General features: G+C 41.6%; 1 protein-coding gene across 4 annotated transcripts in view; it reads right to left on the bottom strand.

The window, feature by feature from the left end:
• Positions 1–19,051, bottom strand: part of SH3KBP1 (SH3 domain containing kinase binding protein 1) — a 237,431-nt gene that overhangs the window by 173,616 nt on the left and 44,764 nt on the right. Inside the window, exon 1 of one of the 4 annotated variants that reach the window (XM_074814694.1) lies at positions 8,374–8,481. The exons of the other annotated variants lie outside the window; for them this stretch is intronic. The gene's annotated coding sequence lies outside the window, so the exon portion shown is untranslated. Of the gene's footprint in view, positions 1–8,373; positions 8,482–19,051 lie in introns of those variants that run through there. 4 annotated transcript variants of the gene reach the window in all.

The following is a 19,051-nucleotide window of genomic DNA, read 5'->3' as shown; positions in this document are numbered from 1 at the left end:
AGTCTACTGCCTATTCTTCTCAAATATCCATTACTGCTGAATGTTGAAAACAGGGCACCAGACAAGACAGACCACTGCTACAGCAGCTCCTTCATTTTAAAGTGTAACCTCTGTCTCCACACAGGAATGATGGTACTTATCACCTACATGCACTGATTTGAAGCAATAACCTGTACTTTGGTGACCTACAAAAGATCAAGTCTATGGCACTGGCAGTCCTATTACACTACCTCACTAATGCAAGTCTTATGCAAGAATACAATTGTTATCTAAGTATTTTCAGTCCTTTTGCCATAGGCTTTTAAAAGCCAGGGCAGTCCTCTGCTTTTCAGAATGGGCTTGAAAGAAGTGAGAAATAAGATCCTTGTGCTAAATTGATGAGATACAATCCCTTCTATTACACATAGAAAGGAACTTCAATTGGCATAATGAAAAAAAATTATGTATTTTTAACCAGAGATTTTGCATTTAGATTTAATAAGCTGTTGGCTTCTCCAGCTGCTCAAGCAACACAACAGATGAAATGTAAGCCATAAACCAGGGCATACATTTTTAAGCTTCCTTTCAAAACCTGCAGAGTAATTTCTTATTCCATCATGCCAAAGCTCTTCAAGCATATATGTAGCAGTCAAAAGGAGAGTCCTGCCCTTCTCTCTTCCATGAGGTACTAAGTGGGTGCTGTGGTTTAGGCCCAGCTGGCAACTAAGCACCATGCAGCTTCTTGCCCACTCCTCCCCTCTCCCAGTGGGATGGGGTGGAGAATCGGAAAAAAAAAGTAAAACTCGTGGGTTGAGATAAGAACAGTTTAATAACTAAAATAAAATAGAATAACAATAATAATAATAAAAAATATAATAGTAATAATAATTGTAATGAAAATGGATATAACAAAAAGAAGGAGAAAGAAAACCAAAGGAAAAAAAACAAGTGATACACAACACAATTGCTCACCACCCGCTGACTGATACCCAGCCAGTCCCTGAGCAGTGATCCACCCTGCCAGCTGACTCCACCTGGTTTATATACTGAGCATGATGTCCTTACGGTATGGAATATCTCTTTGGCTGCTTCAAGTAAGTCAGATGTCCTGGCCATGCTCCCTCCCAGATTCTTGTACACCTGCTCGTTGGCAGAGCATGGGAAACTAAAAAATCCTTAACTTAGTTGTTGCTAAGTAGAGTTTATCCTAAAACATCAGAATCACAGAATCATCTAGGTTGGAAAGGACCTTGAAGATCATCCAGTCCAACCGTCCAGCACTGACAGTTCCCAACTACACCATATCCCTAAGCGCCATGGCAACCCGCCTCTTGAACACCTCCAGGGATGGGGACTCCACCACCTCCCTGGGCAGCCCATTTCAATGCCTAACAACCCGTTCTGTAAAGAAATACTTCCTAATATCCAGTCTAAACCTTCCCTGGCACAACTTGAGGCCATTACCTCTTGTCCTATCACTTATTACTTGGTTAAAGAGACTCATCCCCAGCTCTCTGCAACCTCCTTTCAGACAGCTGTAGAGGGCGATGAGGTCTCCCCTCAGCCTCCTCTTCTCCAGACTAAACAACCCCAGTTCCCTCAGCCGCTCCCCGTACGACATGTGCTCCAGACCCTTCACCGGCTTCGTTGCCCTTCTCTGGACACGCTCGAGTAATTCAATGTCCTTTTTGTAGTGAGGGGCCCAAAACTGAACACGGTCATCGAGGTGCGGCCTCACCAGTGCCGAGTACAGGGGTAAGATCACTTCCCTGTCCCTGCTGGCCACGCTATTTCTGATGCAAGCCAGGATGCCATTGGCCTTCTTGGCCACCTGGCACACTGCTGGCTCCTGTTCAGCCGGCTGTCAATCAACACCCCCAGGTCCCTCTCTGACTGGCAGCTCTCCAGCCACTCCTCCCCAAGCCTGTAGCGCTGCTGGGGGTTGTTGTGACCCAAGTGCAGCACCCAGCATTTGGCTTTATTGAAACTCCTACAGTTGGCCTTAGCCCATCGCTCCAGCCTGTCCAGATCTCTCTGCAGAGCCTCCCTACCCTCGAGCAGATCAACACTCCCACCCAACTTGGTGTCATCTGCAAACTTACTGAGGGTGTACTCGATCCCCTCGTCTAGATCATCAACAGAGATGTTAAACAGGAGTGGCCCCAAAACAGAGCCCTGGGGGACACCACTCGTGACCGGCCACCAACCAGATTTAACTCCATTCACCACCACTCTTTGGGCCTGGCCATCCAGACCGTTTTATACCCAGCAAAGAGTGTGCACATCCAAGCCTCGAGCAGTCAGTTTCGCCAGGAGAATGCTGTGGGAAACGGTGTCAAAGGCCTTACTGAAGTCAAGGTAAACTACATCCACAGCCTTTCCCTCATCCAATAAGCAGGTCGCCCTGTCGTAGAAGGAGATCAGGTTTGTCAAGCAGGACCTGCCTTTCATAAACCCATGCTGACTGGGCCTGATCATCTGGTTGTCCCGCATGTGTTGTGTGATGGTACTCAGGATGAGCTGCTCCATCAGCTTCCTGGGCACCGACGTCAAGCTGACAGGCCTGTAACTTCCTGGATCATCCTTCTGACCCTTCTTATAGATGGGCGTCATATTGGCCAATTTCCAATCTGTCGGGACCTCCCCGATCAGCCAGGACTGCTGGTAAATGATAGAAAGCGGCTTGGCGAGCACCCCAGCCAGCTCCTTCAGCACTCTTGGGTGTATCCCATCCGGTCCCATAGACTTGTGTGTGTCTATGTGATGCAGTAGGCCACTGACTTTCTCCTCCTGGATTGCGGGGGGTTGTTCTCCCAGTCTCTGTCCTCTGGCTGAGGAGGCTGGATTCCTTCAATACAACTAGTCTTGTTATTAAAGACTGAGGCAAAGAAGGCATTAAGGACCTCAGCCTTCCCCTCATCACTTGTTATCATGTTTCCTTCAGCATCTAGCAGGGGATGGAGGCTCTCCCTGGTCTTTCTTTTGCTACTGACGTACTTACAGAAACATTTCTTGTTGTCCTTGATTGCTGAAGCCAGAGTAATTTCCAGCTGGGCTTTGGACCTCCTGATTTCCGCCCTGCATAGCCTCACAGCGTCTTTGTAATCACTTAGTGGCTAGCCCCTTCTTCCAAAGGCTGTAAACTTTCCTTTTCTCCCTGAGTTGCAGCCAAAGCTCCCTGTTCAGCCAGGGTGGTCTTCTCTGTCGCCAGCTACTCTTACAGCACCTGGGGACTGCCTGCTCCTGAGCCATTAACACTTCCTTCTTAAAGAGCGCCCAGCCTTCCTGGAGCCCTATACCCTTCAGGATCATCTCCCAAGGGATCCTTTCAAGCATGTGCCTAAACAAGACAAAGTCAGTCCTTTTGAAGTCCAGGATGTCAGTTCTGCTTAGCCCTCCCCTGGTCTCTCTAAGAATAGAGAACTCTATTATTTCATGATCGCTGTGCCCTAGTCGTCCTCCGACCGTCACATCATCCACCCGTCCTCTGTTCACAAAGAGGAGATCCAGCAGGGCACCTTCTCTGGTCGGTTCTCAGTGTGTTATTAGCATTATTCCCACACTAAATCCAAAACACCCTGTACCAGCTACTGAAAGAAAACTAACTCTGTCCCAACCAAAACCAGGATAGTGGGTTCCTCTAGACCCAAACTGAGCCATGTCTGTGAAGTAGGAGTCTCCATACTTTACTATGAAGGCTGTAATAGGAAGCAGTACTCCCAAGATTCTTCTGCTGGTCTCCAAGGTATCCATAACCCACAACTAGTCATGCAATAAGTTTTGGGCTAGGCTTTCTCCACTCAGCAGTTTTTGGGTGTGTTTTTTTTAACCTTTATTACTAGATATGGAGGTTCAGGCTCCACACAGAAAAAAATTTCCAAATCCACTAGGAAATGCACTCTAAGCTGTCCTACTGCGCTAGGAATGGAGCTGCAGGGACAATCAAACTGCTAACACAGACCCAGGAACCCAATCCTACAGTGTAAAAAATGTGCTGAATTGGTGAAAGGCTGCCAGACACCCGGGATCATTGTTAGCTACCATGGTTACTAACGGAGTTTTAACTCTGCAGGCTGTAAACACCACCATGTATAGAACCAGCTATAGAGTTAATTAGTTACAGAGAAAGGAAAAACTTGTAGTGTGGGCAGAGAGGAATCTCATATGGACAATCACCTGCAGCTTAACTATATGGACTTTCCAGAACCCTTCCAAAATAAGCATAGAAGACACCAAGGTTATGGCCCATCCTTTCAGGCTGTTCTTAAGATATATTTCAGGATATTATCTCCAGTTTCTTCCCTGCCCCCCCCACCCCACCCCCCCCACCCCACCCCAATTACTCTACTTTGAATAATCTCTGAGGCACAACAGGGGACATCTCACTGCTTCTGCTTCATAATCCTGACAGCACTTAGTCATCTGACAAATGCTATTAAAAAAAAAGTAAAAATGAAGAGGAGAGGGGGAAGGTAGAGTGAAACAAAGTGAAGTAAGATACTGGCATCATGTTTTCAAGGAAGGCTCATTTAAAAATAACACTAGAAGAAATATCAAATAATTTAAAAGGTCAACCAACAGAAAATGTATTTCATCACTTATATTCTTCACTATTAACTCATCACAGCTTTGACAGATCTTGCTCGGCTACATCACTTCTAAGTTACGGTTAACACTAGGCTGCTTCAGGTAGTCCTCCTCCTCTTCCTTTTAAATTATTTTCAGAAATACCATGGAGTATGCCTAATAGGTGAATCATGGATTCTTTCTATACTGTCTCAAAGACAAGCAAATTAGTTTTCTTCATAGTAATGAATCTTAGTTAAGTAAACAGACAACTCCAAATTTTTAGAAATATGTATTTTTTGTAAAAACTATGAAAATACTTTTTTTTAAGACTGGATAAGATATCCACAAGAACATTTCATTACTACAAAGTTTTCTTTGTTCAGGAATAGAGCAATCTTTTCTTCAAAATTTCAAACAAATTTCCTTTTTTTGAAGTGATATGAATGTAGCATGTTGTGCTAGACTACAAAAAAATAAGGAAAAATTATGCAACTTAAATAGTGTATCTCCCCCTCTTCATCCCCTACTACATATTCTGCACTGTCATAGCTTCCATACCACCACAGCCACAAATACTACCTTCATTCAAAGTCTAGCAGAACAAAAATATACCACACGCTAGCACGCCTGAACCACTTTAATATGCCTAGCACATAAATCTAGACAAGTGACGCAGTTTTTGCATGTGCCATCAGCCCAAGTACACACCCAGGATCTTTGGAGAAAGTCTCCCACGCCGTCTCAGCTCTGCGGCTGCTACCTGGGTGAGCTGCAGCAGCGGGAATGGGAATGCAAGTGCAGGGCAGAAATAATTTGTGAAACACCGACTCCACAGAGACAGCAGCCTCCCAGTAAGCCTGCTAGCAAACTGGTTTCTGGCCAAATAAACTACTTCTGCCTTTTACACAGAAACACCTTCCCCAATAACAGTGGGAGTAGAAATGAAGTTTTCAGGAAGGTGACTAGTGTGTATGTAGCTGACACATTTACCACTTCTTTTTTCATATTAGCTTTGGATTTGCTACATTAATCTGAAAATATTCAGAAAAGAAAAGCCTCATCTGTCCTTCCAGCGTCACTAGAGAGTCCACAGGATGAGAAATAATTGTTTCTTTGGGACACAGAGTACATTGCAAATATTTTGGTTACGTGTATGTAACATAATAACACTTCATATTGGTATTTTGCAACTTACATAGGTTACAGTTGGTTTTATTTTCAAATACACTGTAAATGTCCCTGTAAATAGTAACATACAATAGAATTAACCTACTAGTTCATAACATCAGCCTATTTACTCAAAAAAAAAAATTAGTGCTGACACAGTTATCTTGGAGTTTTTTTCCAGTTAAATGGGTAAGTTAATATTCCATATCAATGCAAAGAATTTCTGCTTTCAGTCTCCCTCGTTACTAAGATTAGACAACACCTCAGCTCCCAGCTGGGCTACAGCAAGAATAACTCCTCTTTCCCCAGACCCAGATTCTCAATTCCCTATCTTGAGCACTCTGTGGCGGATTTTACATACCCTGTATTAAATGGCAAAGATGGTGACAGAGGCCACTGAAGAAGGCCTAAAGAAATGTGGGGGTTTTAGTACCTCTTATGCCTCAGAACTAAAAAGAAGCAGAGAAAAAAAACATGTAGGAGATGACAAATGCATTCCCAGACTCCTGAGAAACTGTAAGAACATGGAAACAACAATAATGTCTATTTTCATGTGCAGTGAGAGAGCAACCACAGATTGTGAAACAACCCTGAAGCACTTTATTATGGTGATTCAGATCCATTCACCATCTCAAGGGAAAAACAAACCTCCTATCACCACCACCAAAAAGCCAGTCAACTGCCACCTCATCACCCCAAATGGTTTGCACCATTTTGTTCTAATAAACATGCAGAGGCTTTCTAATAAACATGGACAGGAGCTTACTCCAAGTCTAACTGAAGGATCCAGCAGTTAACAGCACTGGTTGAATCAAGACACAGTTCAGGACCCTGCTATTGCCAGGTCAGACAGCATGTCAGCTGGAGTGGAAAAGAAAATTAAAAATAAAAATATGCCTTCATTTCCCAAAGGGGAAGCCCCTCATAAAGAGAAGGTTTAGTGTGACCCTTAAGTCCCCTTTCTGTACTGGTCCTTATGATGCCCAAGCAAATAGGTGTATCCCTACCTTAGGCTCCATGTTCATGAGAAACAAAAAAGGATTCATAATACTGCCAAAAGTGGAATGAAATATTTCATCTGTTTATGAGCATGTTTACTTTTTTTGTTTACCTTTAACACTAACATACTTATTTGAAATTAAAAAGGTTCAGTCTCATAATACAGAACTTCCAAAGCACATAAAAATTCCTAATTTTAGCTTTCATCGCTGTTTCTGATGTTCATAACATCTTTAAACTGTTTGCGCCAAGGAGTAAATTGAAGCAGGATATTTGTAATGCAATTACTTCCCTCATAATAGTTATGTGCTACTAAATCTATTTAGTGGGCTCTGGAACAGTACAAATTATGTAAGGGTGGCTCAGTACTATCTCTGCCAAGCAATGAGCAGATATTAGATATTTCAGTCAATACTGTATCTATTTGTTACCTCAGGAGATTTTTTGTGTGTGTGCGTGTGTGTGTATGTGTGGCATATAAGGAAATACATTTTGCTGTTTCATGATTCTTTTTCCTTCCATCACTAACACCATTTGCATTTCAAGCTGGACACCTAGTACTCAGGAGCTAACACACATGATGCTGCATGAACTGGGAAAAAACTACATCATGAACAGGACAAGTAGTACAGTACTTTTAGGAAATAATATTTTACTTAATTTGCAGTAGCTAACAGTATAAATATAAGACAAGAAGAATCAAATGTAGGACAAATGGTTATTAACCAAATACGTAATACTCTTTGGCATGTGGACACAGATCATAACCAGAGATAATTATGCCTGTCACTAGTTATAAGTTTTATGCAGATAAATGAATTATCCAGCTAAAAATCCAATTTACCTTTAATTGTTTGTTGGTATTTTGAATTTGGAACCTGATCTTTTTTCTTTCTTTTCGTTTATTTCATTTTATGCATCATGGATTAAAACAAAGCCATATAATTTGGCTGATGTAGCAGTGATAATTTTATGGTTTTTTAATAGCTTGCTAGAATTAAAAATAGGGAAACATTTATTTTGTACAAATACTTATTTTCTTTGGTTCTTATTTGTCTAAAGCTATGTTTTAAGTTAAAAAACAAGTTGAACAACAAAATTGACCTGCTTTTGTCCCTTGAAAATGTAACTTATACTTGCACAAACTGCACAGGATTCAAGTAGTACTCTCCGCTATTGTTAATTATTTCCTATTGTAAAACCTGTATTTATCTAGCTATTATCTTGACACAGTTTTTAAAAAATCTGTATAACACAATGTTTGAAATTTAAAAAGAGAAATGTCAAATTCTTTCTCTTTTTTTATTTCTAACAAGAACTATTTCTAGAAAATAGCTTAGGACGAAGTAGTTTTAACTATCCTAAAATCCTAAACCTTTGGAAAACACCCACTTTGAGGCATGTTTTAATATACCATGCCTTTAAATATTACCATGGGTAACACTTATACAAGGAATATGCTTTTTGGTATCCAGATAAAATCTGACAAATATGGCAAAAAATAATAATCTGAAAATTTTTTTAAAAGTACACAACTGACAGATTTAGGAAGAATTGCTAAGATCTCCACAGATTTCACCCTCACTGACCAAACTGGAGCCTCTATCCAAGCCTAAAGCAAACCACACCGCACATGCTGGGATCCTCAAGTGCACTTACCACAAGGCTGCAAGGAGAAGGGCAGAATTTCCCTCTCACGGCAGCTCTCAGTTGTGCCAGGCAGGGTTGAAGCCCAGCATAGAAACTCACACCAAAGCTAAGCCTTAGCCCTGTGCTTCCAGTGGCCCCATGGTAGTACCACAGCAGAAGGAAATCAAAGAAGATCAAAAGTTGGAGGAACAAAAATACTGAGGGAGGAAAAGCATTTATAGTGAAATAAGGATCTGAAAAACTTGTTGGGGAAGGAAACAAAGGGCTGAGTGAAGGGTGAAGCAGAGCAAATTCAGGGTGATGACCTGGGATACAAGGAGGGGAAGAGGGGAAGGAAATACAGAGCTGGAGGAAAAGAGAAGGAGTCCTGGCCTGGCTGAAAAAAGATGACAAGCTTAAGAAACCCTAGAGGTGTGAGCGAGGATGGGGCAGTCATACCTGACAAGGAACGGAATGTCAAGAACTGGCTGAAGCTTAAGCAAAAAGAGCCAAGAGGAAGGGAAGGAAAGCAACTGAAACAAGATAAGGAGCCTGAATAAAAAAATGAAAACGCTGCAGTAAGGCAGGAGCCTTGTAGAAAAATAGTCTGGTACGATGTAAATCAAAGACTAAAGAAATACTATGTCCTAGGTAAGCTGGCCTTTCCTGAAGTGCTGCATACAATTCTGCTATAAAAAAAGGACTAATCACACTTACGGAAGTAAAGCAAAGAGCTGGGTGGATCAGTGGAAAGGAGAGGTTGAGGTGCTCGCCAAGCCGCTTTCCATCATTTACCAGCAGTCCTGGCTGACCGGGGAGGTCCCGACAGATTGGAAACTGGCCAATGTGACACCCATCTATAAGAAGGGTCGGAAGGATGATCCGGGAAATTACAGGCCTGTCAGCTTGACGTCGGTGCCCAGGAAGCTGATGGAGCAGCTCATCCAGAGTACCATCACACAACACATGCGGGACAACCAGATGATCAGGCCCAGTCAGCATGGGTTTATGAAAGGCAGGTCCTGCTTGACAAACCTGATCTCCTTCTACGACAGGGCGACCTGCTTATTGGATGAGGGAAAGGCTGTGGATGTAGTTTACCTTGACTTCAGTAAGGCCTTTGACACCGTTTCCCACAGCATTCTCCTGGCAAAACTGACTGCTCGAGGCTTAGATGATCGCACGCTTTGCTGGGTAAAAAACTGTCTGGATGGCCAGGCCCAAAGAGTGGTGGTGAATGGAGTTAAATCTGGTTGGTGGCCGGTCACAAGTGGTGTCCCCCAGGGCTCGGTTTTGGGGCCACTCCTGTTTAACATCTCTGTTGATGATCTAGACGAGGGGATCGAGTGCACCCTCAGTAAGTTTGCAGATGACACCAAGTTGGGTGGGAGTGTTGACCTGCTCGAGGGTAGGGAGGCTCTGCAGAGAGATCTGGACAGGCTGGAGCGATGGGCTAAGGCCAACTGTAGGAGTTTCAATAAGGCCAAATGCCGGGTGCTGCACTTGGGTCACAACAACCCCCAGCAGCGCTACAGGCTTGGGGAGGAGTGGCTGGAGAGCTGCCAGTCAGAGAGGGACCTGGGGGTGTTGATTGACAGCCGGCTGAACAGGAGCCAGCAGTGTGCCAGGTGGCCAAGAAGGCCAATGGCATCCTGGCTTGCATCAGAAATAGCGTGGCCAGCAGGGACAGGGAAGTGATCTTACCCCTGTACTCGGCACTGGTGAGGCCGCACCTCGATGACCGTGTTCAGTTTTGGGCCCTTCACTACAAAAAGGACATTGAATTACTCGAGCGTGTCCAGAGAAGGGCAACGAAGCTGGTGAAGGGTCTGGAGCACATGTCGTACGAGGAGTAGCTGAGGGAACTGGGGTTGTTTAGTCTGGAGAAGAGGAGGCTGAGGGGAGACCTCATCGCCCTCTACAGCTGTCTGAAAGGAGGTTGCAGAGAGCTGGGGATGAGTCTCTTTAACCAAGTAATAAGCGATAGGACAAGAGGTAATGGCCTCAAGTTGTGCCAGGGAAGGTTTAGACTGGATATTAGGAAGTATTTCTTTACAGAATGGGTTGTTAGGTGTTGGAATGGGCTGCCCAGGGAGGTGGTGGAGTCCCCATTCCTGAAGGTGTTTAAGAGTAGGGTCGACATAGCGCTTAGGGATATGGTGTTGTTGAGAACTGTCAGTGTTAGGTTAATGGTTGGACTAGATGATCTTCAAGGTCCTTTCCAACCTAGATGATTCTGTGATCCTGTGAGAGGACACTTGAAAGCAGAAACCAAAAGAGCTTGGCCTGTTTGCTGGGTTGAAAACATATATGATTGCTCTCTAAAAATACATCAGAGGGGAAGGAATAGTAAAATAACAGGAAGGGAAGGAACCATTTAATCAGAAATATAAATCATGAGAAATAAATGAGCTAAGATCTGCCAGGAATAATTTTATGCTAAACAAGGAAGGAAGTTTTTTGTTGTTGGGTTTTTTTGGTGTTGTGTTTTTTTGGGTTTTTTTTAAATCATAAGAGCAGTATCTTGAATAACATCTGAAAAGAAGCAGAGAAAACTTTTTTTTTAAATGCACAAAAACCGCAAAAACCTATCAAGCTAACAAGCCAAAACCCTCCCTCTAAAAAACCCCTCAACTACCACCTTTACATCTTTAAGAGCAGAACTTGCTGAGCTAATAAAGAAGAGCCCTCAGAGGTGTGCAGGAGCAGCAGGCCCCTCACCTGGACACCCTGCCCAACAGGGCCTTACGCCAGAGCTGCCTTTCTTCTCCCCCTCCTGACAGCACTGGAGCCAGTAACATGCTCCAAGACAAAAACCACACATGGTTCTTCTCTCTGCCAGCTTTGCTTTTAGCTTCTTAATTTCCAGTGGCTACAGCCAAAAGCAGGGAGCCAGCAAACCACAGTTTACTGAGACCATCACACAAAGACAGTGTTTTGTTGTTTTGGGGTTTTTTTAAGCTCTGCGCTCTGTCTGACTTTGAAACATCTGTAATGCTCTTCTGACATCTCTGTGTACAACTCCACAGTCAAAGGAAAGCAGCACTAGCTGAATGGTTTTTGTAATATAGAAATATATTTTATTGAAAGACCTGTAAACTGAAATAACAAGAATTCTGGATCTATTCTGGGACCCAGTGTAAGTCAAAAATAACACACACACACGTTTTCTACTTTGACAAGAGGCTTTGTTCTGTTTTTAACTGCTGTTTGATCACCATCCTACTTGCATTTTAAGTAGATCTACTCATATTTAAGGGTAAAGTCCTGTTTCCATTGAATCAAATAGGTACTATAGTGTTCTTTTGAGTGGAGTCCAGGATTTTACTCCAGACAAAAGATTCACCTTGGAACTACAGAATGAAGTAGTTACAATTGGTTAATCTTTCCATTCAGGAGAAAAGCTGGTACAACATACCACAACTGAAAACATTTCATTTTTATTTAACCAAAGTGGTTCCAAAACAACCAGACTTCCCTTTAAGCAAAATGATCTAGAAATTAACCACAAGTAATTCATCATTTGTTTGCTATGAGGAAAAAGACACACCGGTCCCCACAACAGAGAACTCCCCAGAACAACTGGTTAATTGTAGGTTTCATTCAGTAGTTACTGGGCACTTTTCTGGTGAAAAAAAGGCACAAAGCCATTCCACTGTTAAGTAAGTATGTCATTTTGTGGGTAGTATCATAATGAATACTTTTAGTCTGCATAATTATTTTCAAAAGGTCTTTTTTATTATATAAATATTTAAACAGGAATAAAAACTCCAGCTAATCCATCTTCCAACTCAGGCAGACTCCAGCCCACCCACATACCTTTTGTTCTAACTCTTGATTTCCAGACATCCAGGATATTTTTATGTTATTTATGCGAAAAACAAAAATACTTTCAGTTAAAGTCACATTGGTCACAGATGCCCTGCAACCCCAAACAAAGGGCTTCAGCTCTGATCACACCCACATCTCAGGTTTTGTTCAAAACTGATTATTCCTTTCTTTCTCCTGCAAAGAGAATGTTGAAAGCATGACCCCATCTTAATCAGTTGTTTTGCCCACCTGCATATACAGATACACTGTCAAAGGCTACTCCAAACTCATGTGTCTTTGCCATACGTTAATACTAACTTCCACTGATCTCAAAGCCTTTCTGATACATTGCTTCCACAAAGACTGAGGGTGGGAGAAGAATGCACAAGACCAACTGCACCCAGAAAGATACCCTCCTTCACAGGGCAGCTTCCACCTCTTGCATGAAGCACACTGAAACCAGATCAGCACTATAAGAACAATGGAAGTGAATGAATAAGAATAGCTGGTAAGAAAAGTGAATGGACCTGCTCAGATCGAGTCCTCCACACATTCCCAGTAAGATTAAATCCTTTAAAAATGCACCACAAGATCCTATGCCCTAGCAAGAATGCTAATCTCAGAGTTGTGGGTTCGAGCCTCTAAGAAGAAAAATTATCTCAATCCCAGCCGAAACCAGGACAGGCACCTACCTACTGTCTGTCTCACTGTCCTCACTTTCTTTAAAACATTCCTACACTAAAAGACTATCCTCAGTGGCTGGGTTGCTGACTTCCCCCACACCCTTTTTTTTAAAAAAAGCAATATTTCTGAGTTGCATGAGTGCACCATTGATCAGGTTTTAGTATAGCGTCTTCTCTTAAAAAAAAAATAATATTTGGAATTCGTATGTTCAAATGTTCCAAAAGGTCCTCCTTTCCTGGTAAATGATGAGAAATACACGCACTCATACTTATTGGATTACTTTGATTTCTCTACTATATGATCAAACAAAAAATAGAAAATGCGTTTTTTTAAAAAGCACAGTTCAGTTTAAAGCACAGCTGAAATCACCAATCTAATTGTAGATTTATCCCTGTCTGCATCACCATTATCTCTTAATCGCTGCACTGCTTTTTAAGAAAAATGTGAAAATGTGTATCAAGTAGGTAAATTAATAAGAAAATAAAAAATTACAATCTATTACATTCCCATTTTGTGGGAACCAGAGCGCTCTCTCTTGTACGGATATTCAATATAACACAAAGCAGCATTCAAATGTTCCATCTCGTCTGTGATAAACATAAGGCTGTATTTTCATTTTCTCACTACGAGTTCAATTCAAACTCCTCCATGTTTACAGCTGACAGTCCACACTGAACAGGTTTCAAACAGTTGCCCAATGGAGTGGTTTCCCTAATGCAGAAGAGGAGGAGGAGGAGAAGGAAGTGAGAAGGGGAAGAAGCAAAGACAAGGAACTCTCACAGGTTGCAAGTGTAGAGATAACACTCTCAGAGAGTTTCTACAGACTTCTGAACCAACCTTTAGAAACTTTAGCATACCAAAAAGTACCATGCTGAAAGGTCAAGTAAACATCACAGTCACTGCTCACCACCTCCTGACAATGGTCACCATAAAGCAGGCTCCAGAAGCCATCAGGCCTAGGTCACAACTTCAAGTAAGGCAACAGGAGGATGAAAGCACTCCAGGCACACTACTCTCTGCCCACTACCGCAGTCGCAGTGCTGTCTCTTCAGGAACACTGCCTTGGACACATAGATGCATGGCCATGTCCATTTAAATACTAAAGATTTCCTGTGACAACACCCAGACATTCTGTCTGAGATTCCTGGAGCCCCTCAGACCCTCAAATCACCCCTTAGTGACTAGATCCCTATCCTGTCAATCTAAAATGTATATTGTGTCCCTAAATACAAGGGAGAGAAGGTATTCCTCCTGCAGGAACTGCATTCATTAGCTGTAAATTACAGTGGTTACAAGAAGCTAGCCAAGGAGAGTAATTCATACCAACCATACATGGCACATGTGACCATTTTACAGAGATGTTTGTACAGCTTAAATTGTTATGTTTACTTTTAGTATGTGATGTGGTTAGTCTACAGCAGTAATAAAACAATGCAAAGGTATTTCTTACAGTAAATTCTACCCCAAAGACCAGCTGTCACAAGTATGGTTGTATAATAGCTATAGATGTCAGGTTCTTTGGGGATTTCTCGAGACATCTACAGATTACCTTTCTCCTTCCTCTTCTCTCTTGCTTCCACCATGGCAGACATTAGGCAGAACTGGCATTCAAAGCCAGCCAATGGGAAAGACCATGTTTATTTCTACTTTTATCTTTCATGTGTTCTTCATTCACCTGAATCTTTAGCATCTCTTTATTCAGCTGTATGTTGAAATATTTGTTACTTGTTTGATTTGCATTTAGAGAAAAACAATGAATAATAATAAAAAGTCTCTTAGCTTCTTTCACACCAAAAGATGAGGTCACAGGGTTGTTGACAATTATTTTAAAACATTCAACCTTTCGTTGAGTGATGTGATCGTCCACATTCATATGGCTTGATGACATACAGGCTTGCTCCTATCTAGAGACTCACGATTGCAGCCATGATATCAAATAGTAGTTTTTCCAGGCCTGGAAACACTTTTCTAACAATTTCACAGACCAAAGAGAGATCCTATCTTCTTAGTACTTAATCCCCAAACCTGAACCATTGTTTTCTAGCCCTTCAGTGCTCTAAAATTGTAGCTTTTAACAGCAGATGTATTAAAAATATAATTTTTTCCTAATTCATTTTCATTGATGGTAAACTTAAGTACTCTGATCTATTTTAAAAGACTGCCTCTCCAGCTGACTCCTATTGTTCCCCCTTAGTCTCAGGAGCTCAGCCATGAGCCAGAAGTAACTTTTTGCAGCACTGCAGAGGGAGGGAGAATGACTCATCTGTGTTTCTTCCCTGATCTCTGAAGAGTAGCTTCAGCTTGAACATGAGCAAGAGAACAGTCATTTAAAAAAAAACAAAGAAACGTACAACTCTGACTCCTTCAGCTGATGCTCAGGAGTCCAAAAAAAAGGTGGCAGACAAACAAGCAACTATCTGAGCTCCCTGAACACAAATTAAAGCAGCCAGATTGGGGAAGAAATTGTGCCAAAATTGACTGAGGTGTCCAAGACCCTGAAAGGGCTACATCTACCTAAGTATAGTTAATAACACAACTTACGCCTAGATTTCATCACAGCATACCCTGTGAAAGGAAGGTTTGTGAGTAGCTGAGGACTTGCAGATGTTTGCCACTTCTGTGCAACTGGAACAGTTCAAAAGAAGGAAGAGGCAAACAGGTGGCTTCCAGGGTTCATGACATTTCTTAGTTAGTCAAGGGCAAAGTCATAAACCATGGAAGTAACACAAAGTCTCCAAAACCATGTATTTCAAGATGTGTTCTTTACAGCTGGTTTTAAGGAGTTTCAAACCAAGGAAAAGTAAATCCACAATACTGCATACTAACTATTAGTAGTTTTCCATGTTCTACCAAATCAGAAGAGAGAGGATACTTTACTTCATTGACCCCTTCTAACTATTGCAATAAGATCCACAGGCTTCTCTAACATTATCTCATCTTCCCCTTTGTCCCAGGGATAGGAAACTTTATATCTCGTATCTCTATGTTCAAGCTGGCATCACAGATATGACCTGAAACTACAGCTTCCAGTTTTAGGACCCTAACACTCTGCACAAGCACACAAAAACTTTCTCCATAATTAAGTTTGAATTTTGGGGCTGGAAATGTAATCTTTTGGGAAGATGGAATGTCAGCAACCACTTCCTTGTCCTGATAAAACAGTACCCATTAGAGAATCCATTCCTTCAGTCTCACTAGTGGTCTTCCTCAGGGTGCAGATGCAGAACGCAACCTGTGGCTCTGCACAAGAAGCAGCCCTGTGAAGGGCTTGGACAGGCTCCCAGGCAGACTCTCCGTGGCCTGCGCCTATCGGGGTGCTCAGGAACCCGTCTGCGAGTGAGGTTGCTACACCTACTTTTGGAGCAAATTCCCAGCCATCCTCTGAAACCTGAAACACATTCAGACCCAAGAAAGTGCAAGGGTAACTGCTGCCATTCCACAATGGGGAAAAACTAGCATTTTTCAGAATAACTATAAACCTCAGGTTCAGGTTCAACTCTGTTAAAAACAAAACAAAACAAAACTAGATTCCTGCTTTGTATCCATGCTACATTCCTGCTCATACAGACACAGATACTTCCTCTGAAAACAAACAACTGCTCTGGTACCTGAGAAGGATTTTATTCAAGTGTAATAAATCCCTAAAGCCTCTGCAAAGATTCAAAAGCCCTTTCTAAAAAGTGCAAAAAAGTATGGAGATGATGAGCCACAGTTATATGCTTAAAAATTCTAACATAAGTTCAAGAATTAATGAAAAAAGTTTCCTTAATACTTCCTCTCATTTCTTTAACATTGGTAAGATAAATCCATGCAGCATAAGACATTATAAATCCACTGAGACAAACATTTCCTGAGGTATGCACTGCATAATAGCTGTAGTGGAAGCTATGCCAGTAACTAATTAAACTTATGCCTCAGGCTTCAGTGATGTCAATTCATCTATTCCAGATTTATTCTGTTTTTAAAAAGCAAGTAGATAATTTTCTTCATTAAATCTGTAATTTTAAATTATTTTTTTAATTATTTAATTTATTTAACTAAAGGTCTTTTAAAGTAGAAATACGCTGTGGAGAAAATGTGTTTGATATGACAGGCTATCATTTGAATAAACATGGTAAAGTCAAGTCTCATCCTCTTGTGAGTCAGCTGGTCATCCTATCTGAGTAGGCAGAAACTCCTTTTTTTCTTACAAGAAATGAAGGAGTACAGAAAAGAGCTTTGCTCCTGACAAAAGGTAGCTTCTAAGAATTCCTACTGAAAATAAGATGCTCATCCAAGATGATCACTGTCGCACCGTATGATGAATCTTACCACCTTAAGAGCTACCAGATTTCATTGCAATATGCTGCCTTCTTTGAGATGTGTAAGTCCTCTGGGTGAGGTTATTTGTGAAAGTAAACTACAGCAATAGTTACTCTTTCCATTTCAGCAGAATGGCTACAAAACTGATGTAGAAATAGCTTCTGCAATAAACTGCTGCAGCCTTTACCTCACCCTTCTTGCTTTTGTCAGCATCTTCTCAGGAACAGAGGGCAGTCACATTTCCTTCCACAGTTCTTGTTACAATGCTTGCAAGAAGGCAGCAAAATGATGACAGTACCTCTTTTTAATTGCAGCAGAATTCAGTAGGACAGTATCTTCCTAGCTGTTGGTCACTCCTAATTGTTACAATTCCACTTTAAAGGGTGAAATAGTTTCCATATTAAGTAGCATTTTCTTCTTTACCAAAAACTCTAGTTCATCTGCAAGCTCCATGAAGCTAGCAGAGTAGATCCTCTGATCACACTAATTACGTGATCATTTTAGGGACACTATATTCATACAAACAAGCTGAATCATTCATGTATTACCAAAAAGAAAAAAAAATAATCTGAAACTCAAATCAGAAACATATCGTCATTAACTGGCTTTGCTTTTGGCATGCTACTCTGAAAACAGACAACTAGATGTTATTTCTCCTTGCATCGCATTGTGCTTGAATTTATGAAAACACTGTGCAAGAGGTCCAAGTTCACAAAGAATGAAACTGCTGTTTGCCGTCTGCACTGGTAGTGTTGTACCGCAAAACATTAAGCTTTATCTAGCATCTTTTATGCTCGGAGTGTCACCAAACAGTATTAACTAGCCTGGTTAAATGCTGGTATCAGAGAAGCCACTACAGCAGCCGTTAAACATCTTGCAAAAGTTAGAGTGAATGTCCTTCTTGAATGTTCCTATCTATCTCACTGTAAGTGAATATTAGAGGTATCACTAAACATTTTAGAGGCAAAGGTACAAAAATGCACAAACAATTTTAAATAATGCAGTCATTAACTAGATATTAACCAGGTATTCAGGAGGAAGAAGGTTAGATTAATAGAGGTGTTCAGTTCTTAACATGCAGAGTACTTGCAGCCCTGAGGCCTGAAGTATTTATCATTAGCTGTGCAATGAAGGCACGCACACATCTCTATCACTCTAGCATAGAGATTCATCAGCCTGAACAACAAATGTTTCCAGTACGTTCCAAGGGTACCATTTGCAGATGCCTATCCAAAACAGTAGTCATAATTAACTCTGATCTATAGAGGCGACCAAGGAAGATGATCTAAATACCACTCTTGTCACAGAGAGGGAAAGAGAATTCAGAATGATGCTCAGTCTCTGCAAAGGTAAAAGATGCAAGGGCTATCTTCTGCTACCTCACGTTAATACAACAAAACAGATTTTACTGACTCAACTTTAAAAGTTTTGTCCTTATACAGTCAGAATTAATTCTTATTAATATCAAAGATTTTTTTAATCCAAGATCTCTTCACTGCTTGTATTAAAACTTTGGTATCCTCTGTACAAATAGACAGAGGGCCCCGCTGGGTGGCTCCTTAAGAGCCATTCTGCTTGACCTCAGTGTTCCAGTTCTTAAGTTCCTATGCATGCCCTCAACTCTCACTCGCTTTGCCACTCTCTTACTACTAAACCTCTGTGAAACAGGTGGAGTAGAGGTGGTTTACAGACACTGTTTATGGTCTGCAGAAAAAGCCACAGGGGCATTCTTATTAACAGGGGTGATAATCGAGAAAGAAGATACAAGAAAAAACACCCCCAAAAACCCCAAAAGAAAACAAAAGGAAGCACAGCAGAGGTTATGTTGGTTTGAACATTACTCTGCATTTCCTCCAATCCACTTTCATCTTACTGTTGGGTTTTTTTTCACAGCACGTACATTTTTCAGCAT

Source organism: Strix aluco, chromosome 2, assembly GCF_031877795.1.
Source record: "Strix aluco isolate bStrAlu1 chromosome 2, bStrAlu1.hap1, whole genome shotgun sequence".
Lineage (NCBI taxonomy): Eukaryota > Metazoa > Chordata > Aves > Strigiformes > Strigidae > Strix > Strix aluco.
The sequence above is the reverse complement of the archived record's forward strand: the minus strand, read 5'-3'. Positions and strand labels throughout refer to the sequence as shown.